General features: G+C 45.1%; 1 protein-coding gene across 3 annotated transcripts in view; it reads right to left on the bottom strand.

Annotated features, from left to right (window-relative positions):
- Positions 1-26,766, bottom strand: part of LOC120915317 (galactoside alpha-(1,2)-fucosyltransferase 2-like) — a 192,172-nt gene that overhangs the window by 137,803 nt on the left and 27,603 nt on the right. The window contains exon 1 of one of the 3 annotated variants that reach the window (XM_040325706.1): positions 2,900-3,051. The exons of the other annotated variants lie outside the window; for them this stretch is intronic. The gene's annotated coding sequence lies outside the window, so the exon portion shown is untranslated. Of the gene's footprint in view, positions 1-2,899; positions 3,052-26,766 lie in introns of those variants that run through there. 3 annotated transcript variants of the gene reach the window in all.

Genomic DNA, 26,766 nt, shown 5'->3' with positions numbered 1-26,766 from the left:
AGCTAAAGCTAAAAATACCCATAGGGTTAGTCTACTTACCTTTACCCTATTTTCTGTTATAGGTGAGGGTGGCATAGGGTGGCCACTTTTTTTTCAAGACAAACCTGAACACTTTAGCGGCGCACAGCAATTTTTTTTTTTTATAGTATCAACTTTACATATATTTTGCACTTAAATAACAAAATAAAATGTCTAATCATATGAAGTTAATCACAAGCGTCCCCCTTTAGATCAGAGTCCACATAGTTCCCCTTTTACATCTGAACTCAAATATTTCCCTTACACTGTAAGAGGGGACTCTGCGGACTCTGATGTAAGGGAGAACTCTGGGGACTCTGGCATAAGGGATGCTCTGGGAACCCTAATTTAAGGGGGAACACTGAGAACTGTTTGATCCTGTCTTTTCGGATCCACCCCTTCTTCCACTGTCCCCAATCCATTTGCTGATAGAAGAGCCCTAGGTGTTACCCTGCACATGCTCAGTTTGGTGTGTATTGATAGGGTTGTTTTTTTGGGACAGTGCATGTGATCAGCACAGGGCCAATCAGCAATTTCCAGACAGAGGGTCAGGGGTCCTGCAGCCTCATAGGTACAATCAGAAGAGAATGAAAACTTCTCCTGCAAGCTTTAACCAGTGCTCGGCCAGACACCGATAGAAATCACAAGATTGCTATATACTGCTGATGAGAAAGGGTATTTAGCAGTTAATATTTGCTAAAATAATAACATTTCCATATTCTGTGTACTGTGGGAGACCAGATATAGTGAATGTAGGGTCAATACCAGACAGCATCAGTGGCTTCTTTTTGATAAAGCTGGCCATATACAGATATATTTACGGTCAATTTGTGGGCTGAATTAAAAACAAAAACAAAAAAGTAATGCCTCCATTCATGCTACACAGCACAGATAGACACATTCCCCCTTCGGCCATTGTAGTTTGACAGCCAGCTATGCTATCCTGTTGCGTTTGCTTTTAGTAAATCTGTCCAAGATAGTCAGTCACTTTTTTTAGATTACATACATGCATAAAATACTAACCATAAACACTGATTTTTGTATTTTTTTTTATTGCTCCCAGCATAGTGCTTGTTTACTGACATTTATGTGTTTGTGTGCACGGGCCAAATTTTATCCAATATAACAAGTTTATTAACAGAAGTTGGTCTATCAAGTTTAATTTCATGTCCAGGCATTCCTGCCTACAATCCCATACCCAATCAGGTGCAAGAAAAAAAAAAAAGCATTTTTGCTTGCACATGATTGGATGACGGAAGTCAGCAGAGCTTCCCCTCATTTACTAAGCTCTGGAGCAACTGCACCTGCAAAGTGCAGTCTACTTTATTTGCCTTTAGTAAATCAACCCCTCTGTGTTCATAATGGAGAGGGACTTCAGAATAAAGTAACCTGATTTTTAAAATGAAATCCAGGGACATATTTTTTTTTTTTACTAGTAATGGCGGCAATCAGCAACTCTGCCAGTCGCTGCCGCCGCCTCGCGGCCTGCCAAGTCTTAGGCCCCGGGCTACCACTCCACCAGGGAAGGCAAGGAGATATGGCAGGCAGGCAGGCGGCTGGTCGGGACTTGAGCCAAGGCAGAAGAACATGCGAGCGGAGGTGGATGGGCATGTACTCAAAACTGAAGAAATATTCCCTCCGCTCCGACAAGCACATGATCATCAGAAAGGGGCACAGATAATGGAAAAAATACACCCCCCTATGCTAGTAGGAGCGGTGCAGCGGAGATGTGCAATTCAGATTTTTTTTATTAATTCTGCACTGACTGGGGGAGATTCAGAAAGAGATACAACGGCGTATCTCCTGATACGCCGTCGTATCTCTGAGATCCGACGGTCGGATCTATGTGACTGATTCATAAGAATCAGTTACGCATAGATCTCCCTTAGATCCGACAGGTGTAAGTGACTTACACCGTCGGATCTTAGGCTGCAATCTCCCGCCGGCCGCTAGGTGGCGCTTCGGTTTTTTACGCGACGAATATGCAAATTCCGATTTCCGCCGATTCAGAAACGAACGCCCGCCCGTCGCTTTTTTTTTTACGTCGTTTGCGTTCGGGTTTTTCCGGCGTATACTTACCCCTGCTATATGCGGCGTATCCAATGTTAAGTATGGCCGTCGTTCCCGCGCCGAGTTTTGAATTTTTACGTCGTTTGCGTAAGTCAGTCGCGAATACGGATGGACGTAATTTACGTTCACGCCGAAACCAATGACGTCCTAGCGACGTCATTTGGAGCATGCGCACTGGGAAATTTTGCCGGGGTTTTGGAGTTTGGAGGTAAGTGCTTTCTGAATACTGCACAAGCCTCTCAAATTTGCGCCGGCGGATCGTAAATCAGATAGATTACGTGGATCTAAAGATCCGCTAATCTATCTGAATCTAGCCCACTGTCTTTGAAATTGCCCCAGCCCCTGTTCAAATCCAATCCGGGGACAAAACCGGGGACAGACTTGGTCCGGGGACAGTGTCCTCAATTCGGGGACTGTCCCCGGAAACTGAGGATGTCTGGTCACCCTACTTCAGAGTGCTGTTATATATAAAGAAACACTGCCTGTCACCTCGTACACACTGAAATATCTTTGCTACAGATGCTACAAAACTAGTCAAGGACTTTGTGGTTCTGTAAACCAGACAGAGTGCAAAAACCAGACAGTTGGCAACGGTTCCCGAATAGTTTCCCTGCATGCTGGAAAATATAGCAAGCAATTCTAATTTGTTTTAGTATATTGAGGATTCTTGCTCACCCTTGTCTGTTGTATTCAGAGTATGCATTCTTTGGTCATTCGCATTGCAGCTTGCACTGTATTTGATCCTATACAGCTAGTTTAGAAATGAAAACAAACACAATCTTACAAGAACTATCACACGAGTAGGACTTACCAGGTACAGCGAGAGAAGGGATGATGAAATAAAGACCTCATATACAGCAGTATAACATTTTCTTTCACTTTCATACAAGACCAGGAAATTCTAATCTGGCTTAGCATATCATAATGTTCTCTTAACAGCGTCCCCAATTCTAGAGATGGGGAGGTGCTTGTGCTGCATCATCATCTTATCCTGTTTTGCAGACTTCTTGTCTTCTTTATGCCTCAAACACACAATCAGATCATCGTAACAACTTATTATTTGTTGCATTGCACTAATATTGAATTCAACAGTGCATTTTGCGCTCTATGAAATGTACGATTTTTTTTTGTACGATTCTGGAAAACCTTCCTGTTTGCATAGCTACATATTCAGGGCCGTCTTTAACCTCCCTGGCGGTATGATTCTGTCTGGAATTACGTACCAAAAGCGGTACAATTATTTGCAAGAAAATTTGGCGTTTTATACTGTAGGCCTGTAATTCTTAGGAATAACTTATTTAAATCTGACCAAACAAGAGTCTAGTAGGCATCCCGGGTATGATTTTTTTTTTTAAAACAAAATTATAAATTATAATATAATAAATATTTATAAATAATTATAACAAATAATAATATAATTATAATAAAAATTATTCAATAATGTAATCAACTCAAAAACACTGAAATTTGCTCAGTTGCAGAATTGTCGCTGTCATTACTTTTATTTTTTTATGACGAATTTCCCCACAAATCGCTATCGCTCAATTCCGCAAGTGATTATAATTTATTAAAGCTGTTTTCTAGCTGATCTAAAACCATTTTTGACATAAAGGGACACTTTTGGACAATCTACAGTTTTCAGGCAGAAAGAATATTTTTTATTATATAAAAGTACATGTAGGGCACTGGGCAGACCACTAGGGACAAGGGGGGTGTGTGTTTATTACATACAGTACTTAATCTATAAGATTACAGTATACTGTATGTAATGTGTTTGTTTACTTTTTTGAATTTGGCGTTGTTCTCCGCTCCCGTGCGTCGTAACGTCGCAGGGAACGGAGATCAGCGGCACAAGGGCACTGTGTGAATCGAGCGAGGTCCCGCTCGCTCACACAGCACGGTGGCATCGCTGGATCCAGGGACAAGGTAAGTAAACCAAGCCTCTGGATTCAGCGAGCAGGTAAGCCGCGCCGCTGCACACTCTGCACATCCACCCCGAGCGTGACTCGGGGATACCGATCCTGGCATGAAAAATCCACTCCGAGTCACGCTCGGGGATACCGCCAGGGAGGTTAAGGCAGGGCAAAAGGGGCAGCTGCCCTGGGTATAAACAAAAAAGTCAGTGCTACTACCCATACATCACATGGAAAGCAGAGCTCCGGGTGCTCGATCCACAGTCGCTGGCTGCGTAGAATGTAAGTGAGGGGAGCTGTTTTAAGCCCCCCAAGCCCATGGGAATGTTGCAGAGGGGAAGTTTCTAGTCCCCCCCCCCCTCTCACACACCTGAAGAGTAATGGGTATTAATCAGGCCCCAAGGGGGCGGGTGTAGTTCTTTCCCACACACCTGTAAGGTAAAGGCTATAGGTGAGGTAAGCTAGGGACCAATGAAAGGCAGGATTCAGGTCACATGGCACAGGGGAACGTTCTGGAAGGTGGGAAGGTTATTTAGGACAGGTGCAGTGAGCTGCTGTGACCAGACTATCAGGTATCAGGTAACCCTTACCTGTGAACTCCCTCCCCCCCTCCCTTGTCGTGGCCTAATTATTACGTGGTACCCCCTTTTGGTTTTGTGAATAAACAAGAGGGGTTAGTTAATAAGACGTTAAATCCAACCTGAGTCGTAGTGGCTGGGTTGGTGACTGTTGGTGGTTTAAGTTAATAAGTGATGTGTTTATTCGTTATATAGCAATGGCTATTTGTTTAATAAAATATGATGAAAGGAAAATAAAATACCAGTAATAAAGGCCTGCGGCCAAGTTTAACCTACGTTCTGCCTCTTGAGTCATTATTTATAGTTAGCATTCTGCATACAGTCCCATAATGAGGAAAAGATGATCCGCAGTTGTTGCTCTTAAACAATTGATGTATTTATTGACAAGCCACAGTAGACAAACGCAAATAGGAAAGGTTGCCGCGTTTCAGCCTATAAGGCCCTGTCATTGTTGTGGGGCCCAAAGAAGCTGCTTCATACTTGCCAAGTATCACAGTTTAAATTCTCTTGTCCCTTGAAGTTTTAGTCCTTTGCTGTGTCCTGATATCTCAGTGTGAAGTGCTGCTACTAATGCTTTCCAGCTCTGCCATATTGTTGTGTAAAAATGACTCACCTGCAAACCCTGCGTTTACATGTAAATAACCGCCATCGGCCTAAACTGAGGAAAACATTTTTTTATATATTTTTTTGGGCATATTTATTATAGCGAAAAGTAAAAAATATTGATTTTTTTTCAAAATTGTCGCTCATTAAGGTGAAAAAACAGGAAGGTTTACAACCCCTTTAACTCAGATAATTGATCTTGATGAATTGAACAATCATTTAAATTTATATTGACAGTCTAAAAAGCTCTCAATACTCCTCCAGCGCATCACTTGAGTAAACTCTGCTTTCTCTACTGCGCAATCAGGGCTCTGATTGTTGATTGGTTGCTAGAGATTACTTACAGTAATACTACTCTCTGATGGGTTGCTAGAGGTTACAGCACATCAATCCACCGCGGCGAAGCTGGCACAATATCGTCACCAGGACTCGGTTGAGCGGGAGGAACATGGCGGCGCGGCAAAGGAAGGTGAGGAGAGACCGGCGGGTGACACGGCCAAGCTCCTGGAGGCTATCACGCTCTGCTGCACCTCACTGACCACGCAGATAGAGGAGGTTAAGGTAGACATCTCCCTCCTTAGACAAGACCTGCACAATCCGAGAGACCGCGTGACGACCACGGAGACCCGCCTGAGTGTTGTGGAGGATGCCCTCCTGCCATTACAAACCGGAGTGGACCGCATGCAACAACAAATTCAGCAGCTGTTCTCCAAGCAGGACGAAATGGAGAACAGGCTGCGGAGGTGCAACCTCTGTTTGATTGACCTTCCAGAGGGCGCGGAGGGTAAGGATCCTACGCAGTTCCTAGAACAACTCCTCATAACATCTTATGGGAGAGAGGCCTTCTCCCCCATGCTGGCGGTGGAGAGGGCCCACCGCATGCCGGCCAGGCCTCAACTGCAGGGAGCTCCGCCGCGCACATTTATAGCGAAAATGCTCAACTACAAGGATCGGGATGCGGCCCTTAGAGTGTCGAGGTTGAAGGGGAACATAACATTTGGGAATGTTAAAGTAGCTTTATTCCCGGATTTCTCAGCAGAGTTTCAGCGCCGTCGCCAGACCTTCATGGAGGCCAAGCGCAGATTGCGTGTACATAACTACAAATATGCTATGCTTTTTCCCGCCCGGTTTAGAGTGGAGCATGATGGGAGAGTGTCCTTCTTTGAAAACCCTGAAGATGCAATCTCCTGGCTAGAACGCTGTGCAGCCCCGGAGAATGTGGAATAGAGACTGTGTGAGTATGGAAGCTGTTGATTTCTTTTGCACAGACTGCATATCAACCAACCCAGCTTTGCAGATTGGCGTGGCTAATTTAACTGCTCCTTTAGGAACTTTTGCCCAGCTTTTCACAGGTTTTTCCTTACAAAAAAAAATTTCCTCTCTGTTTGTCCGTTTTGATCTTCATCTGGGCCTATGGATCTATTGTCACACTCTGCCAGTCTAACCAACCTGCAGAAGAGATGAACATGTCTGGTTTTGTGGTACACTGTTTGACTGTACATATGTTCATACTCCTGGAGCCCTGAGGGAGGCTCATTTTATATCCTGCGCTACAAGGGTAGTGGAAGCCTTGGGACACCAGCGGCCCTACGGACTTCATGTACAGTGCAGCGAGACTTTTCCCCCTGTACATCCCGGAACCATAGGCAAACTCCTCATGCCGCGTACACACGATCATTTTTCAGCATGAGAGAAAACTTTGTTTTTCAGCATGTCTAAAAAACAATGTTTTCCCAACTTCATCATTAAAACGACGTTGCCCACACACCATCGTTTTTATCACGCTTTTTTGTCTGTTACAGCGTGATTATTGTGCTTACTCCATTATGAACGGTAGTTTTACCAGAACGAGCGCTCCCATCTCATAACTTGCTTCTGAGCATGCGCAGGTTTTTTTCGTCGTTTTAGCCCACACACGATCATTTTTTACAACCTGAAAAACGACATTGTTTAAAACGACGTTAAAAAATGCAGCATGTTCGAAAAAAAATGTTTAGTTTTTCAGAACCTGAAAAACGATGTGCAGCCCACACACAATCATTTTAAATGACATTTTTTAAAAACGACGCTTTTTTCATGCTGAAAAATGATCGTGTGTATGCGGCATCAGGGACATGGTAACCACACACACCCTGGGACTTGGTATCCTTATACATGATGTGTGCTTCTGGCTCTGTGCCATAATGTCCCGTTGGGTTGTGGGTGGGCTGGGAATCTCCTTGCTTATCTCCCTCCACAGGTTCCGGGTTACCTTTTCCAGTTTTTCCGGGATGCCAGTACATGTTTGGTTTTGGGATGATGCCCGCATCAGTTTGACAAGGTGCAGGGCGGGGTGAGGGGGAGGGGGGAAATTGATGTTAATGTTACTGGATGCAATAGTGTATACTTTAAGTCAATCACTAATTACGCAGAATTGTTTTGAGTCATGTTGATATTTAACTGGTGGTGGGCTACATTTATTACTGCTAAGGGCCTACGCTACATGGTTTACCACCAATGTATTGTGGGACAGTTGCCCTAGAACTCCTATATCATGGTGTCCCTAAAATTCCTCACGTGGAACGTGAGAGGGCTGCGTGACAAAATTAAGCGCACAGCTGCTTTCACCTTCCGGAAACAACAAAGGGCGGATGTATTGGTGTTGGTGGAGACCCATGTGAAGGGGCGGTTACAGATGGCTCTGAGGCGACCCTGTGTCGGTTGGGCGTACCATTCGACTCACACATCACACTCCAGGGGGGGTCTCGGTGCTAATAGCCAAGTCGGTTCAATTTGAGCTGGGTGAGGTCTCCACCGACTCACAAGGCAGGTATGTGTTTTTATATGCAAAAATATACGGAGAACCCCTCCTTATCCTAGCATTTTATGTTCCACCCCCTTTTAGTGTCTCCATAATCCTAAAAGGTCTGTCTTTTATGGCAAAATACCCCACCACGCAGGCAGTGTGGTTGGGGGACTTTAATGCTGTACTAAATGCCACTCTTGACAAACTACACACTTCCCAGTTGACGGCAGGCCCTGCCAGGGAAACTAGGTTCTACAAGTTGATCTCCTCCTTCCATCTCGTTGACACGTGGCGATATAAGAATCCCCTTATCAAGGCTTATTCCTGCTTTTCTGCCACCCATAGATCAATGTCTAGAATTGACTTCATATCCATTTCTCAAGCTCTCACGCCCAGATTGTTAGATGCATCCTTTGGCCCTACACTGCTCTCGGACCATAGCCCATACTGGGTCACACTGAGTGTCCCCCTGGATAGGCCGCCGCGGACATGGTGCTTGAGCCCGTTCTGGCTATCATTGTTGCCAGAGGGAGATGAGCTTATAGAGGAGTGGAGGAAATTCTTTGCGGATAATGATCACTCCGCAACCCCCTCGGCGGTCTGGGACTCCTTCAAGCTCCATGCCCGTGCACACCTGATCTCCTACATCAACAAAATTAAGACAGACTCCGCAGGGACAGTAGAAAGGGTGGTAATGGAGCTCTCTGCCACGGAGCGAGCCTATGTGGCTGACCCCTCTCTGTCCAATGCAAACTCTCTCAAGCTCCAGACTAGAGTGGTGAACCAATTGCAATTTAAAAGGGCTAGACAAAAAATGTTTTTTGCTCGGCAGAAGATGTTTGAACATGGAGAAAAGGCTGGCAAACTGCTGGCGTATCTGGTCCACAGTGACGACAGGCCCCCAGTGGTCATCGCTCTGCACGGTTCAGGGGGGAACCAGATTACGGACCCGCCTACGGTTACCTCCAAATTCAGGGATTTTTTCTCTGACCTTTATAAATCTACAACCCCGGCTGACAGTCAACCTATGAACATCTTTTTAGACAGTGTCTCTTTTCCACAACTTACTGAACAACAGGTTTCCCTACTTGAGGTTCCCCTCACGACAGACAAAATAACCTTAGCCATGGCAAGTTTTGCCAGATCTAAAACTCTCGGCTCAGATGGGTTGCCTATAGAGTTTTACTCCCATTTCAGTGAGGTACTTACCCCCAAATTACTTGCCCTGTACAACGACCTATTTAAAACTATGACATTGCTACAGTCCATGCGAGAAGCTAGAAACCTGGAAAAGACCCGGGATACCCTGAGTCCTATCGCCCTATATCACTACTACAAGTGGATGTCAAAATTCTGGCTAAAGTCCTCTCCCTCCGACTCAATCAAGTTATAATCTCGCTTATACACCCAGACCAGGCTGGTTTCATGCCTGGCCGAAACACCTCTTTCAACCTCCGAAAACGTTTTATCAACTTACAGGCGAGGCATGACGCGGTAGGGACGCGAGTAGTGGTGACACTTGACATCTCAAAAGCGTTCGACTCAGTGGAGTGGAGGTACCTATGGAGATGCTTGGGGTTGCTATGGCTTTGGTCCCAATTTAATTAGATGGACTCCTTTATGAGCTCCTTTATCAAAATCCGACTGCCAGGGTGGTGGCGAACGTTTGGCCCTCGTCGGTGTTTGACCTCAGTAGAGGTACGAGGCAGGGCTGCCTGCTTTCCCCACTGCTCTACGCATTGGCAGCAGAACCCTTGGCCATAGCCATTCGAGCAGATCCGGAGATCAGGGGATTGAGTTTGGGGTCCCTGACAGAAAAAATCAGTCTCTATGCGGATGACACGCTGCTATATTTAGCTGACTTGGGTCCCTCCCTCCATCGGGCTCTTCAGACTATTGAGCGATTTGGGCACTTTTCTGGCCTAAAGATCAATTGGAGCAAGTCCCAGATACTACCACTGGACAGCTTTCCCCCCTCGGAGTCTGAGGCCAACTTACCATTACAAAGAGCTGAGGTCATAAAATATCTGGGGGTGCGCATATCTAGAACACCAGCAGACTACATTGCCCTGAACATAGAGCCCCTCTTTTCCTTAATTAAGACTAAACTACGTACATGGACCCGTTTGCCGCTGGGGGTCTGGGGTCGGGTTAATCTGATAAAGATGGTTCTCCTCCCCAAGGTCCTTTATGTCCTCTGGCACTCCCCAATCTATCTTTCTTTGAAGTATTTTAAAGCTCTAGAAGCCCTTCTTAAACCATTCGTATGGGGGGATAATCGACATAAACTTTCTTGGCAGTCACTCAAAAACTCGGCAGACATGGGGGGTATGGCTTTACCGGACTTTAATCATTACTACATAGCGGCTCAGCTTTCACAGTTGTTTCATAGACATAGACAAAGCCGATAGTGAACGTTTTAGACTTATGTTATGTCCAAGATGGGCGCAGAGAACTAACGACCCACTGTACGCAATAATAATGGTAACAGGTGGTGCAGGATTGGAAGGTGACACAAAGTCCCTTCTGTATCATTGGAAACGCATATGGGGGTTGGCTTCCTCTAAACTTGGAATTCCTGTTCACAATGATTTGTGGTATAACAAGCACCTACTGGAATTTAGACGCATTCAGAACCCAGAGATCTGGAGCTCTCGAGGTATATATTACTTGCACCATCTGTTATCTGACAGTTTCAGCGGACATTCCCGCGGCCTACCTCTAACCCTATTATTGCCATAGTCAGGAGCACAGATCCTAAGGGTCTGATCTCCTCCTTTTACTCCATGTTGTCCACGCCTGTGTCCAGCAAAATAGCATACAATCTCAAGCCTCGCTGGGAGAGGGAGTTGGGTCCACTTGAGGACAAAGAGTGGTAGTAGGCGTTGGAGACATTTAGGGAGGTATCTCCTAGACTGACTGATAGTTTGACCCAGATCTTTATTACACACAGAGCATACCTTACGCCGCTTAGAGTGGCCAGGTATAAGAGTCTACCCTGTGTCCGGGTTGTGGAGTGGAAACAGGCACGTTTTTTCACCTTTTGTGGACATGCCCCAAGATTTAGGGTTTCTGGGCCCAAGTTGTGACATTTTTACACGACAGCATAGGATCCCCCTTGGCCCTGGACCCAAAACAGTGCCTTCTAGGGATTTTTTCTGACGTCCCAGACAGACCCACTAAAATATTCCTACAAGAGACATTATTTTCAGCTAGGAAACTCATAGCCAGGAAATGGATGAGGCCGGTACCCCCAACTCTGTCGGAGTGGAAGACTGAGATCAATGTGACTATGCCTTCCAAAAAATGCATTTATATCAATAGGGGATGTCCGACTAAATATAACAAAATTTGGGATAAGTGGTTGCAGAACTCTGACACCTGCACATGAGTGTTGACTACGCCCCGACGGATAGTGAGACGAATGATAGCATTGTAGTGTTGCCGCCCTACTATCTGCCAGCAAATGTATCCTACTAATTTCTGGAGAACTCGCCGGTATGTACTGGTCAAACTGGTTATTACATAGCATATCGTCACTTTTATGGAAATGTTCTTGAGATGTATACACTGTATTCCAATAAAAACCTTTTGTTTGAAAAAAAAAATGTCTTTTCCTTTTCAATCTGCAGCTCTGTAATTTTCTGTAAAACGCAATGCAATATGGCCTCCTGGAAGTGTCTGTACACAGACGGTGTACAGAACTCCCCCCAGAAATGTTGTTTCCTGCTTGTGTGATTGGCTGACTGATTTTCCCAAAAGTCTGCTCTAAGATACAAGTCAGATTTTGGGTATCCCCTGCAACAAAAATTGCATTTTTGGTCAGATAATCCCAAAGGGAAATCATGTCTAAAGAGATGCAGACGCTTCCACTTTCCTAATTAGTACCCTGCAAGTGCAGAAACAGTGGACACCGACAAACCAACAGCTATTTTTTCAGAATAACAATGGACCTGATCAGACGTTCCATTCATCCTCTATAGACCTGCGGGTGTAAATGGACTTGTGTCTGGTTACACCAGCCTACATCCGATCTTATCTGTTTCGATAAAAACAAACAGAAGGGGATCCTTTTTGCTCCATGTAGGGGGATCCGATAAGAGGTAGTTGGATATAAACAGACAGCGGAGCACTGCAACCATGTGCAATGTATGTGATTACAGAATGGTGGTGCAGGTTTTATGGGGGTTAAAAGAGGCAATAAAGAGGCAATATATCACCTCCTCACTGCCTGTCAAACACCTTCTGAAAAGCGTTCCATTACAAATCTACTGCAAATAGATCTTCACAGCGCAACGCTAATGTAAATGAGCCCTGAGTTCAAAGGGAAATACTGTAAACATTCCATCCAGAACACACCATGGACTACCATGTGTAAACTATTTATTTACATCAAACAGGTTCCTCGAGTAATGCTTTGTAACCACAATTGTTTTCCATTGCAGAAATCCATAGAAACAAAGCCACACAGCTGTCATCCCATTCCTGTTGTCTTGCCACCTAAAACAAGAATGTAAAATGACAGGTTCAGTGTTAAACAAAGAGCCTCTATCCCTGACATTATTCAACCCTAGTGAGCAATAAAACTTTTTTAATTATCAAGAAGTAGTGACATTATTTATCAGAGGCTTATTTTGATGAAGCGCTCATGCCCGAAAGGGCCTGCTGAGTGGACCCAAAGAAGTTATATCCCCAACTAGGGTATTCGCAGCCAAGCACAAAGCAATGGGCTTCCTTTTGGCTCAATAAACAGTCTAGGTGCTGGGGGATTTTTTGTAGATTTATTGGTGATCACATTTGGATGGGGGTGAAGGGAAGCACTTTCTACAATATCAAAGCTTATTAGTATAGTCCTTTTAGTAGCAGCCAGAGGTTTAAACAGCACTAAGCCTTTATAGGAAATGTCGCATTACAAGCAGGCGCTGATACCAGTCCGCAAAGATAGCAGCAGCAAACAGTCACTAGGATCCAGGACTCTGGACTCTGTACTCACAATGTCCTTGGAGCTCTCCGCCACCCAGCCTTCACAGGTACATCCACAGAGAGAGACAATCATCATCCCTCCATGTCTTTCACCCAGCAGCTAAAAGCCAGCGGGAGGGAGAGGGGGAGAAACCAGGGTGAGAGACACAGAAGGCATTGTTTGCCACCGACCCTCCTGCTGCCCAGTCCCCTCTGTGTGCTGGGGTCCCCTACAGGAGGACCGGTGGTCCCACGCTATCAGCGGCCCTGTTAGAGACAGCCAGGTAACTTCCATTTTTAGAAGGCCAGCAATGGCAGAGCATGTATTTGTTACAGAGAGTGGCAGGCCATGCATTTCAGTCAGTGGCGGCCCGTGCATTGTGGGTGCATGGGCCCCCCATCCCTGCTGCCGTCCTCCCTTTCAAGACATTGGACACATGGACTCCTATGGTGAGGGGGTGTATATTTTTGAAGCACCTGATTAGAGCCAGAGGCTCTAAAAGGCAGAGAGTGCACCTTGATCCCACCCAATTGTGTGTGCATAGCAAATTAATATTCGCTATTTTCACATCACAGTGCCTCCCTCAATCAGGAGGCAGGTCAGTAAAACCTGTTTCCTGATTGGCCAAAGCGCCAGGCAACCCTATTGGATGCCCAGCACTTTGGCAGAAGTTGTACAGAGCAGAGGGAGCTGCCTGGAGGAGACACAGGAGAGGACACCTGGTAAGTGCCGGCAGTGCCGGCCCAAGACATTGTGCTGCCTGGGACCAAGAATGAAATGCTGCCCCCCCCCCCCGGAAAAAAATCATGCCAACCAAAAGGCCCCCACATTCATTATTTTATATCATGATAACTAAAGGGGACCCATCATGGCTCTATACATGTATAAAGGAGTATAAAGAGGACCTGTCATTACTCTTTACATGTAAAGGAATATCAAGAGGACCTGTCATGGCTCTATACATGTATATAGGACTATAAAGAGTACTTGTCATGGCTCTATACATGTATAAAGGAGTATAACGAGGGCCTGTCATGGCTCTATACATGTATATGGAGGACCTGTCGAGACTCTTTACATGTAAAGGAATATAAAGAGGACCCGCCATGGCTCTATACATGTGTAAAGGAGTATAAAGAGGACCTGTCATGGCTCTATACATGTATAAAGGAGTATAAAGAGGACCTGTCATGGCTCTATACATGTATAAAGGGGTATAACAAGGGCCTGTCATGGCTCTATAGATGTATAAAGAGGGGCACTTGTGGGTTTACCTAATAATTTTTTGTAGAAATCTCCTTTAAGGTGGCGTGGCAGGGGGTGTATCCTATGCCTACATACCTTTTTCTAATAGGTGTCCCTCATTTCCATCTCAAAAAGTTGTGAGGTATGGTTTAGCGGTAAAAGTGTGAAATGCAACACTTCAGAGGGTGTAAAAAGATGTCCGCTTGGCGACTTCAGACTGTATGCTTAGTGTGGCCGAGTGCGGGGTGTACCAAGATGGTCGAGACGGAATGTCACTTCTGTTACGAAATCTAGTGGGTCGCCTAATCTGACGGAACACCGGCAGAGATGGCCTTGGTGGTCCTGAGGGCCCACCACTAATGACAGGGACCTTTTAAAGTTTACAAAAGCTCTTCCTGTTGCAAATATGACCTGACAAGTGACAGGCTTGTGCTTTGTATATACAGTACATGTTTGTTAAAAAACAAGATCGGTAAATTGGAGCTGGGAAATACAGGGTGGGGGGAAATACCAGACTGTTTAACCACTTCAATACCAGGCACTTACGCACCTTCCTGCCCAAGCCAATTTTCAGCTTTCAGCACTGTATTACTTTGAATGACAATTGCCCACAAATAGAGCTTTCTTTTGGTGGTATTTGATCACCTCTGCGATTTTTATTTTTTGCGCAACGAATAAAAAAAGACCAGGATTTTTTAAAAAAAAGTATTTATTTGTTTCTGTAAAATTTTTTTGTAAACAAGTACGTTTTCTTTTTCAATGATGGGCACTGATAAGGCGGCACTGATGGGCACCAATGAGGTGGCACTGATGATGGGCACTGATAGGCAGCACTGATGGGCACTGATAGATGGCACTGGTATGCGGCACTGATGGGCACTGATAGGCGGCACTGATGGGCACTCATAGGCAGCACTGATGGGCACTCATAGGTGGCACTGATGGGTACTTATGGATGGCACTGATAAGTACATATGGGTGGCACTGATTGGTGGCACAGATGGGCACTGATGGTCACTGATAGGTGGCACTGAGAGACACTGGTGAGTGGCACTGATTACTCTGGTGGGTGGCATTGCTAGGCATCACTGTTTTTATTAGTACTATTATGTTGCCAGTCAGTGCCCATTTGTGGGCACTGATTGGCATATGTTGGGCATGTTTTGGAACATGTGGATGGCCATGGGGGATGTACCTGTCCATCCACATATTGAAGGCTTCCCTGGTGGTCCTGGCGGTTTCCCTGGTGGTCCAGTGTGGGCATCCGAGGGGGGGCTGCGCTGATAAACAATCAGCGTGAACCCCCCATCAGAAAAGCCGCCGATCAGCTCTCCTCTAATCGCGTCTGTCAGACGCGAGTGAGGAAAAGCCGATCAACGGGTCTTCCTGTTTACATTGTGATCAGCAGTGATTGGACACGGCTGATCACGTGGTAAAAAGACTCCGTCGGAGGCTCTTTACCGAGATCAGTGTAGCGGTGTGTCAGACTGACACACCGCACCACCAATTGCCTCGATGCATGCCCCCGCGGGCACGCAGCGGCTGTTATCCTGCTGGACGTCATATGACATCCAGTCAAGATAACAGAGCCACTTCCCGGATGTCAATCTGCTATTGACTGGGCAGTAAGTGGTTAAAGAATATGTAAACCCAACACTTCATATTCCTGATATGTACCTGCTGTACCATTTACATATACTTTAAGGACCACTAACCAGGAAAAAAAAATGCTATTTGAGTGAGAAATGACACATTATGAATATTTGAAACTTTAGTATGAAGATTTTTGTTTATCCAGCTTAAATGATATGATCTATATAGAGTCAGATCTGAGCACCTCTCAGACCTACCATAGTGTACACTGCACTAATAATGGTCAAATAGGTTTGTGTAGTTTGAATAAATGTTTGTATAATAGTAGGCTGTATCTGTGCTATAAACCAGCAGTTCCAGATGTACATAATGCCCACAGGTGCCATGAGGAGTTATTTGCATGGCGCTGTCCCATCTGTCCCTGGTTTCGAGAGACAGTCCCTGATTTAGAACTAAGTCCCTCTGTCCCTCTTTCCTCCTCATTTGTCACTCATTTTTGTCTGATCAAAACAGTTGTATATAACATGTACATTTTTATCTTTCAAAACGTGTTTCCCAAAACGTGTTCTTCCATCCAATTTCTAAATTGCTACATTTGTAAATTTCAGAAGCCAAAATAAAGGAATAGTAGAGGGGGAAAAAAAAGCACTTGTGGGTTTAACTAATTATTTTTTGTATAATTCTCCTTTAAGGGGGCGTGGCAGGGGTGTGTCCTATGCCTTAGTACTTTTGCTAACAGGTGTCCCTCGTTCCCATCTATAAAAGTTGGGAGGTTTGCGTCCACTATCCCACAATGAGGAATAAATCCCTTATTTGTTTGAATGTGTGATGTAAGTGAGACTAACAAATGCCTTCTTTTTTGTAAAGACTCTGCTGTGCTTCTCAGCCTAAAACAAACTATTGGTCTTGTTCAGACGTGTGGAAGCACCTGCCATCCCTCGAAATAAATCTGTCGTGAATTGCTTATCGAAAGGCGATTGCCAGGTAACTCTTTGCTACCTTTAAAATTTATTAAAAGTTTGGATTTTTTTTTTAAATAACAAACATGTCATACAGTACTTCCCTGCTCTGTGAAGTGGTTTTGCACAAGCAGCCCTGATCCTCCTCTTCTCAGATCCCCGCCGGTGCTCCTCACACCTCCCACATGACTAGTGCTGGACCTAAACCCTATTGAGCATCTGTGGGACATCCTCAAATGGAAGGTGGAGCAACCCAAGGTCTCCAACATCCACCAGCCTCATGATGTCTTCATGGAGAAGTAGAAGAGGACTCCAGTGGCAACCTGTGAAGCTCTGGTGAACCCCATGCCCAAGAACAAAGTGTAATTTCTTCAGTGTTGTCACATTAAAAGATATAATAAATATTTACAAAAATGTGAGGGGTGTACTCACAAAAAAGAGTGAGGAACAATGGGTGGGAGTTCTTGCCAGAAGTGTCTCAAGAATCAAAAAGATGGGGTGTCACTTTATCCATTACTGAAATTAAACTTTCAGATTGGCTCATCCTTTAAAGTGGAAGTAAACCCTTCAATTTGATAGTTACAAAAAACAGTTAACATTCCCGGCATGCCGGAAATGCTAGCTGTCACATTTGCTTGTGCTCTCAACCAAACTGTCAAACCATCCAAAGGCTGGTTTCATAACAGGTCAAATGTACAGCATTATGGCAGTTACAGATTAAACAGAGGTCAAGATGGCCGCTTCCTTGGCTGAAAAAGATAGGAGGGTTTACTTCCACTTTTAAAATTAAGCAAGGATTTAATAACCTTTTTTTAAACTTTTAATAAAGAAGATGGTGGCGCATCCACCCGAGAGCTGAGGGAAAGAACGGCTTTGGGTGAGGACATCGCGGGCGCCCTGGACAGGTAAGTATCCATATTTTAAAAGTCAGCAGCTACAGTATTTGTAGCTGCTGACTTAATTTTTTGTTTTTCGACAGAACTCCGTTTTAACTACAAGTTGCAGAATTAAAAAAAATAGTTAGTCTTTGAAACAGTTCGGGGGTAGTGGATAGCGATTCTTGATAGTGATTTTGTTTAGTTCTCGGTAATCTACGCAGGGGCGTAGAGACTGGTCCTTTTTTTCAACAAAGAAAATACCTACGCCTGCAGGAGGAGTGGATGGGCGAGTAAATCCCTTTTTCAGATTGTCATCAATGTATTCTTTTAGCCCAGTTCAAGTTCAGTTAAAGGGAAGATCCTCCCGAAGGGAACCTCGGCCCCAGGTAGAATTTCGATTGGTCAATCATAGGGTCTGTGGGGAGGAAGGGTCTCCTCACCCTTCTTTCTGAAAACGTTTAGAAAATCGTGGTATGCCACTGGGATTGATTGGCGTAACTCAGAGTTCATGTCTAGACAGAGTAAGGGTGAGAGATTGCCTGTGGCTTTTTGCAGACAGTGTTGCTGGCAGTAAGTTGATGAAAATCTAATTTCTCTGGTGACCCAGTTAATGTAGGATTGTGGGCCTGCAGCCAGGGCATACCTAGGATGATGTGGAATAAGGGTAATAAGATGGCATCCAGGCGTAGTAATTCCTGGTGATGGGGAGTGATGATAGCCAGCAAGAGGACAGTCTCCTGTGTGACCGGGCCAGATTTAATGGTGGACCCAACAGCTAGATGTACTGATAGTCCCCGGGTCTTTGGATGAAGCGGGATGAGGTGTTTGGCTGCAAACTTCAAGTCTATGAAACAGCTGCAGGCTCCAGAGTCTATTATGATGTATACCTGGATACTCCTTCCTGGAAGCTGTAACAGTATGGGGAGAGCAAGATGAGAAGATTGGTTGGGTAAAGCAGGAACATGCATAGAAGAGATTGATAGACACTTACACATCTTCGCTGGACAAGATCTCACGTACTGTATGTCCGGGTTCACCAAAATACATGCATATATTGTTTAGACATCGGTGTTCCTCCATGGTGAGAGAGGGATGAAGCAAGCCCAACTGCATGGGCTCAGAAGTATCCGGAGTCGGAGTTACTGGAGCTGGAGGAGCCTGGCTGGGGAACCTGGGAACTTTGGGTAGCATCCAAGTTGGACGATATTGAACTGTGGACCTTTTGGATTGACGTTCTCTTAGGCGTCGATCGATATGTATCGATAAGTTTATAAGTGTGTCCAAGGATTGGGGTCAGACCTGCCAGGTGTCGGCACAGTTCTTCCATGAGGGTGGTTCCTTGCTCAGGCTCAGACATGGCTATCTGATACTGTCACGTTCCTACGTACCTGACAGATGAGCCCGATAGTGCAGAGGAAGGCCTCCCTTGCGTATATGACTCGCGACCCCGGGTGGCACAGGAGTGCAGAATGGTATGAGTGCCTGGCGGGTCAGCTGTTAGAAAGGCCACTCAGATTCCTGATGCTGCAGAAATGAGGACCAGCTGAGGGGAGGATCAGAACAGCAGACAGGCTGGAGACTGGAAAACCCGATATCCAGACACACACACACCCAGATGCAGGAGCTGGCAGATAGTAGATCAGTCCAGATGGGTCAGGATACAGGCAGGTGCAGGGAGACTGGACACAGATAGAGGATGCTGGAGCAGGTGCAAAGGCTAGCAGGTCAGGTCACAGGCCAGGTCGGTAACTGGCGGGCAGCGTGGTATTTAAAGGAGCAGGCAATATCAAGGTCAGAGGTGAGCCTGTGGGGGGGGGGGGGTCAGGTGCAGGCAGAGAGCAAGGGAAGTCCAAAGGCAAGCCGGGTCAGTCAGGAAATTGATCACAAGAGCAAATTAACAGGAGCTGGGGGTCACAGGAAGCTGCAGATCAGACAGCACCGGTCCTGTATGCATATCCTGTTTAAATAGGACATTTGGCACGAGAATCGCACATGCACTCGCACCGGCGCACACAGACGTGCACCAGCTCAGGCAGCAGCAAAGTGTTTTCCACTGGTCACTTCCTGACAGCACCTCTTATCCAGCTGTATCTGTGGCTGCTGCTGGGCTTCAGATTTCCAGCCCCCACTTTACTTTTCTCAGGCACAGCGCCAGGGATTGGAGTGTGGGCAGACAAAAAGGGGTAGGAGTGGGAGGAAGAGGAGCAGATCGAGCCCTCTCTCCTCTCCCGCCTGTGTGTAGGGGGGACTGTTAATGCTGGCCTTAGGAAGTGTGAGAGAGAGTGTAACAGACACTCTCAGTTTAGAAAACTTCAGCCAGCAACCCTGCTGGGAAGCCATAGTCCAGTCTGAATATTGTGTCCGGGTTTCAGACAGGCTGAATTCCGGACGCATGATTCAAAACCCAAACTGTCTGGGTGAATCCCAGACAGGTGGCAATCCTATTAGAGAGGCTGGAGGATTTTGGCAACAAGACAAGTCCAGGTGATTGAAGGAATTTATAAGTCTCGGAGGAGTGAGAGAGCCCACAGCGCCAGGAGATACCCTACTGAGTGAGCCAGGAGAACACAGAGAGCTGAGGGATCAATGAGAAGAGCAACAGTGCTGCTGAAAAGAGATCCAGGTAGTTTCCCCCTTTTGGCCCCATCAATTGCCGCCAGTGTGCTCCATCAAATGCTGCCAGTGTGCCCCCCTGCCCGGCACTTACCTGTCTCGGGTCACTGCGTTGTCCTCCACGCTCCCTGAGTCCTGGATGACTTCTTTCGTCCTCTTTCTGTCTTCTGCTATGATTGGATGCCTAATAGGCATCCAATCACAGCGCCTGTCGTTTCAGCCAATCAGGTGACAGGTAACCATACCCGGTGCATCTGATTGGCTGAGAGGTAGGTCAGTGTTAGGGAAGCGATTTATTCGCTTCTCTAACACAACACTGACTAAACAGTGAATGCACAGCATTGCGCCTGCTGTTTACCAATTTGAAAGCCTACTAGAGCTTATGGCTCTAATCAGGATGCCTATTAAAGCCCACGGCAATGCATAAATCTATCTATTGGTGATAGAGCAGTGCAGGAGAGAGAGGGGGGCACTCCTGTGCCCTCTATGGACGCACCGCCTCTGGTATAAATAGTTAAAAGGAAAAACCAATGCAGTCATATGACATGTTGTATATTGAGAAACCACAAATTCCAAAATTGGAATTTCACTGAAATGCACCTATCACTGAGCTAAACAACTCCCCTATTACAAATAGGGTTGCCACTTTTTCCTCAAGTCAAACTTGAACACTTTAGCGGTGCACAGTAAATGTTTTTTGTTTTAGTATACACTGTAGAATTGAAACAGTCCTGGGACAGCTTTGGGCACTCCAAAGAGAATAGTAATGCGGCACACATAGTGCCCCCTCACACTCCTGTCGACCTGTCACAAGACTGACAGGTCACGTGATCAAGCTATCCTCCCAGCTTCATTTTCTAAGCTGCAAGTCTTTTTTGGGTATGTCTCTACCAGCTTTGCACATCTAGAGAGTGAATTTTTTGCCCATTCTTCTTTACAAAATAGCTCAAGCTCTGTCAGATTGGATGGAGAGTGTCTGTGAACAGCAAGTTTTAAGTCTTGCCACAGATTCTCAATTGGATTTAGGTTTTGACTTTGACTGGGCCATTCTATCACATGAATATGCTTTGATCTAACTCATTCCATTGTATCTCTGGCTGTATGTTTAGGGTTATTGTCCTGCTGGAAGGTGAACCTCTGCCCCAGTCTCAGGTTCTTTGAAGACTTTTAACAGATTTTCTTTTAAGATTGCCCTGTATTTGGCTCCATTCATCTTCCCATCAACTCTGACCAGCTTCCCTGTCCCTGCTGAAGAAAACATCCCCACAACATAATGCTGCCATTATCATGTTTCACAGTGGGGATGGTGTGTTCAGGGTGATGTACAGTGTTAGCCACACATGAAGCCGAGTAATTGGGCTTTTGTTTATATCTGTTTGAGTAAAATTTGCAATTATTTTCTTCTGTTGCCCGACAACGTGTCTTGTTCCATTTTTAATGAACTCTGAATATTTTTTTATAACAATGTTCCCGGAAATCCTGTATGTACTTTATTTGTGGGAAAATAGTACAGCAGAATTCCTGGATAGATCGTACACCACAAGAGGAAGACATTTTCTGTCTCTCTGCCCATGCCATTACAGTATGCTCTCCTGATTCAGAGTACAACTTCTTTTAAATTGTGGCCCGTATTCAGAGAGCAATTGCGCCTGCGTAACCATAGTTACGCAGCGCAATTGCTTGCTTGCGCCGGCGTTACGAATGCTCCTGATTCAGGAACATCGTAACGCCGACTGCAGCCTAAAATCTGCGTGGCATAAGGCTCTTATGCCACGCAGATTTTAGGCTGCATTCTTGCGATGACCGCTAGGGGGCGCTCCCATTGTGCTCAGTGTATAGTATGCAAATTGCATACTAACGCCGATTCACAATGTTGCGCGAGCCCTGCGTACGCAAGTTACGGAGTTTCCGAACGGCGTCTTTAGCGTAAGGCTGCCCCTTCTAATAGTAGGGGCAGCCAATGCTAAAGTATACCCGCTGTTCCCGCGTCGTGAAATTTGAATTTCACGTCGTTTGCGTAAGTGATTCGTGAATGGCGCTGGACGCCATTCACGTTCACTTTGAAGCAAATGACGTCCTTGCGACGTCTTTTGCCGCAATGCACGTCGGGAAAGTTTCCCGACGGCGCATGCGCTTTACGATCGGCGCGGGAACGCGCCTAATTTAAACGATTCCCGCCCCCTGCGGGATCATTTAAATTGCGCGTGCTTACGCCGGGCAATTTTGCCGGCGCGCCATCGCAATTTAGGCACTACTGCTCCGTGAATCGAGGGCAGCGGCGCAAATTTGCGGGGGCGCAGGGCAAAATCGTTGCCCTGTGCCTCCGTAATTTATGCGCAATTCTTACTGAATCTGGGCCTGTATATATTGACTTTGTATATAGAAAAATGAAACTCCACAGCTGGGTGGCAAAGCAGAGATCTCTACGGGGTAGCTTTAATGAGTAAAACTCTGGGTTTTATTTTAATATTTTGTAAAAAAAATTACACTATGGACAAAATGTTATCTCTTTGGTAAAATCACTGGAGTCAAGGTGAAAGGTAAAAGTTATGCCGTGTACACACAGTCGGTCTTTTGACCGGGCAAAACTCAGTCGGAATTTCCGACGGAACAATAGAGAACCTGCTCTCTATCTAAGTCCATCGGAAATTCAGACGGAAAAAGTCAGATGGGGCATACACAAGGTCGGAATATCCGATGAAAAGCTCCCATCCTACTTTTTCCATCGGAAATTCCGACCGTGTGTACGCGGCTTAAGATGTTTTTTGGAGTGCAGTGGGCATTAAAAGGTTGTGAGAAAATAATGGAAAGTGCTATAGCTGAACCCTTTTTTGAGAAGGCAAGTTATCTAGCTATCATGCTGATGCTTTGGTTTTAATGCTGTTTGAGTCGCTGGCCCATGTACTGTCTTGAGAAGAAATTCTGACACTCATTGACAGCATGCTTGTGTCCTGGGCCGCCATCAGGGGGGTACAGGCAGTACACCTGTAAGGGGCCCGGATGGCAACCCCCTTTTTTTCTTAGGGGTCTGGAGGTCCCCAGGGGCCCGGAGTCCCAGATGGCAACCCCCCCTTTTTTCAATATATTTTTCACATATGCCCGGCACGTGGTGCTGTGCTCAACTGAATGGTGCGCAGGCATACGCCAACTCTCAGACACATGTGCATATGTTTCTACACCCTTACACCCTTACTTAGTGTACACTCTAGGCGATCAGCTCTAGCAGAACACAAGCGTACTAAGTTGTCTCTGAGTGTGTGAAATGCCAACGGAGGCTGGGTTGGTTAGATATCACAAGATAGCGGTCTTAAAACAAGGAGAAGGGAATAGGATGTTAGTCGTGTGAGTGTGCATGTATGTACATGATGCACTGATTGCCGTCCTTGTCTGAGCCCCTCAATTTAATGGATAACCTCATGATCCTCATTTAACCCCTCAGGGGCCAAATATTCAAGGGTAAATATCCAGAACGTTTCCCTTTTACATAGCTTCTGGAATCTTCTGCCAGTCGGGTTCCCGTTGTGATGCTCTTTAAAATTACGTGAGACTGAATAATTGTATTTATTCTTGTTCTTAATATTATCCTTATTCTTATTTTTAGCAATGTTATCTTCTGTAATGTTGACAATGTTGCACTTGTGTTCACATAACCTCATTCTTAATGGGCGTATAGTGCACTCCACATAGAGAAAGCCACATAAGAGGTACCATAGTTGATGAATTGTTTTATCATGTGGTTGTGGCCATCTCTTCCCATTACCGCCTAATTCCGATGCCACATATACAAACAGGTCTAGCAGTTCTTTACTCCACACTTGTAGCTCTCAAACATCAATGACCAAGGGTCCATATTCATCTTCCTCTCAGCTTGATCCTTGTAAACCTTACTGGGAGCAATATAACTTCTCAATTCCCTTGGTTTTCTGGTCTAGTGGGCAGTGATTGGTTCAGGACCAGGTCTTGCTTGAGGATGTTCCATTTTCTTTTGATAACACATTGGATATCAAAGGCCTTGGTGTTGTATCTAGTACTAAATCTGATGGAATCCGTATTGCTATAGCTAGCTTTTTTCTTTGATTTTGTTCCTCCATTCTGCCCCTACATTCCTTGTGGGGAACTGTCCCTGTTCAATATTCCTTGTAGGCTTCCTTCCTTCATCTGGAGATACGCCGTCGTAAGTCTTTGAGAATCTGGGCCTAAATGTCTAGATTTGGCCAGTTCATCTGCCAGTCTAGACCTCTGTCTCTGCAGAAGACAGTTATTCATTTAGTGTTGAGAATAATAAAACTCCTACTTAAAGGGGTTGTAAAGGTAAAAAAAAAAAATCCCTAAATAGCTTCCTTTACCTTAGTGCAGTCCTCCTTCACTTACCTCATACTTCGATTTTGCTTTTAAATGTCCTTATTTCTTCTGAGAAATCCTCACTTCCTGTTCTTCTGTCTGTAACTACACACAGTAATGCGAGGCTTTCTCCCTGGTGTGGAGAAAGCCTCTTCAGGGGGGAGGGGGCGAGCAGGAGTGGTAGGATGCCCACTAACACACAGCTCCTTTCTTTATCTGCAAAGTAGAGAGTGTCCTGACTTGCCTGCTCGCCCCCTCTCCCCTGAAGAGGCTTTCTCCACACCAGGGAGAAAGCCTTGCATTACTGTGTGGAGTTACAGACAGAACAGGAAGTGAGGATTTCTCAGAAGAAATAAGGACATTTAAAAGCAAAATCGAAGGATGAGGTAAGTGAAGGAGGACTGCACTAAGGTAAAGGAAGCTATTTAGGGAATTTTTTTTTTACCTTTACAACCCCTTTAACCACTTAGGACCCGGACCAATATGCAGGTAAAGGACCAGGCCCCTTTTTGCGATTCGGCACTGCGTCGCTTTAACTGACAATTGCGCTGTCGTGCGACGTGGCTCCCAAATAAAATTGGCGTCATTTTTTTCCCACAAATAGAGCTTTCTTTTGGTGGTATTTAATCACCTCTGCGGTTTTTATTTGTTGCGCTATAAACAAAAATAGAGCGACATTTTTGAAAGAAATGCAATATTTTTTACTTTTTGCTATAATAAATATCCAGAAAAAAAGATATAAAAAAACGTTTTTTTCCTCGGTTTAGGCTGATATGTATTCTTCTACCTATTTTTGGTAAAAAAAATCGCAATAAGCTTTTAACGATTGGTTTGCGCAAAATTTATAGCATTTACAAAATAGGGGATAGTTTTATGGCATTTTTATTAATATATTTTTTTTTTTACTACTAATGGCAGCGATCGGGTCCCGCGGCCGCGGTCACGGTGCTTCGGACCGGGGTTAATGACAGTTTTCACATGCCCATCAGCTTATAAATTGTAAGGAGCTCAGTAGGGGATGGCTGGGGGGGGGGGGGGGGGGGGTTATGCTACAGTTTTTTCTTTTACCAACGTTTCCCTTCTGAAGGCAGCTGCATATACAGTAAGTGACATGTCTATGATTTACTACTGTATATAGCCATTGTTCAATGTATTCTTTAGAACAGGGATAATTCTGGTAACGCTCATATAGAAAACAAACAAGGTATTGACTTGAATTGTTCTTCACCCAGCCATGGCTGAATACCTTCTTTGTATGAGTATTTCAGTTCTTTGATCCTATTATCAGTTGCTTTGTGTACAAAAACATACACATGCCACTAGCACTAAGTAGATAATGAGAACCAAAGAAGCTTGAAATGAGAGACCATTCTGATTTTGACTTCTTTCAGAGACTGGTAAGCTTCGCCAATGCTGCATTCTTCAGACTGTGGAAATCTTATACGGTATCTCACAAAAGTGAGTACACCCCTCACATTTTTGTAAATATTTTATTATATCTTTCATGTGACAACACTGAAGAAATTACACTTTTCTACTATGTAAAGTAGTGAGTGTACAGCTTGTATAACCGTGTACATTTGCTGTCCCTTCAAAATAACTCAACACACAGCTATTAATGTTTAAACCGCTGGCAACAAAAGTGATAAGTGAAAATGTCAACATTTGGCCCAATTAGCCATTTTCCCTCCCCGATGTCATGTGACTCATTAGTGTTACAAGGTCTTAGGTGTGAATGGGGAGCAGGTGTGTTAAATTTGGTGTTATCGCTCTCACTCTCTCATACTGGTCACTGGAAGTTCAACATGGCACATCATGGCAAGGAACTCTCTGAGGATCTGAAAAAGAATTGTTGCTCTACATAAAGATGGCCTAGCCTATAAGAAGATTGCCAAGACCCTGAAACTGAGCTGCAGCATGGTGGCCAAGACCATACAGCGGTTTAACAGGACAGGTTCCACTCAGAACAGGCCTCGCCATGGTAGAAAGAAATTGAGTGCACATGCTCAGCATCATATACAGAGGTTGTCTTTGGGAACTAGACTTATGGGTGCTGCCAGCATTGCTATAGAGGTAGAAGGGGTGGGGGGTCAGCCTGTCAGTGCTCAGACCATACTCTGCACACTGCATAAAATTGGTCTGCATGACTGTAGTCCCAGAAGGAAGCCTCTTCTAAAGATGATGCACAAGAAACCTTTTTACAAACA

Source organism: Rana temporaria, chromosome 10 (assembly GCF_905171775.1).
Source record: "Rana temporaria chromosome 10, aRanTem1.1, whole genome shotgun sequence".
Classification (NCBI taxonomy): domain Eukaryota; kingdom Metazoa; phylum Chordata; class Amphibia; order Anura; family Ranidae; genus Rana; species Rana temporaria.
This window is presented reverse-complemented; position numbering and strand designations above follow the sequence as displayed.